Below are 484 nucleotides of genomic sequence, written 5' to 3'. Positions count from 1 at the left end.
ATGCACACACACACACAGAGCATACACACACACGCGCGCGCACACACCCTCTTATAGCCTGCCCACAGCTGAACCTGTGGGCAGTACAGTTCAGAGGTCACTGGCCTCTCTTATCGGCTCCACCCTCTGCAATCTGCCCCAGCGAGACTCAACACTGAGGCATACTGAGCACTTGCTGCTTCTCGGGTATGATGTTCCAGCAGGCTCATCAAGGTGTACTGTCTCGGTGTGTGTGTGGGATGGTGTACTATTCCCGGTGTGTGTGTGGGACAGTGTACTGTTCCCGGTGTGTGTGTGGTACAATGTACTGTTCCCAGTGTGTGTGTGGGATGGTGTACTGTCCCGGTGTGTGTGTGTGGGACAGCGTACTGTTCCCGGTGTGTGTGTGGGACAGCACACCGTCCCAGTGTGTGTGTGGGATGGTGTGCTGTCCCGGTGTGTGTGTGTGGGACGGTGTACTGTTCCCGGTGTGTGTGTGGGACGG

General features: G+C 56.8%; 1 protein-coding gene across 1 annotated transcript in view; it reads right to left on the bottom strand.

Annotated features, from left to right (window-relative positions):
- LOC125486933 ((3R)-3-hydroxyacyl-CoA dehydrogenase-like) overlaps nucleotides 1-484 on the bottom strand; it is a 37,705-nt gene that overhangs the window by 19,875 nt on the left and 17,346 nt on the right. The window lies entirely within an intron of this gene.

This window comes from Rhincodon typus, chromosome 35 (genome assembly GCF_021869965.1).
Source record: "Rhincodon typus isolate 14 chromosome 35, sRhiTyp1.1, whole genome shotgun sequence".
NCBI classification, from domain to species: domain Eukaryota; kingdom Metazoa; phylum Chordata; class Chondrichthyes; order Orectolobiformes; family Rhincodontidae; genus Rhincodon; species Rhincodon typus.
This window is presented reverse-complemented; position numbering and strand designations above follow the sequence as displayed.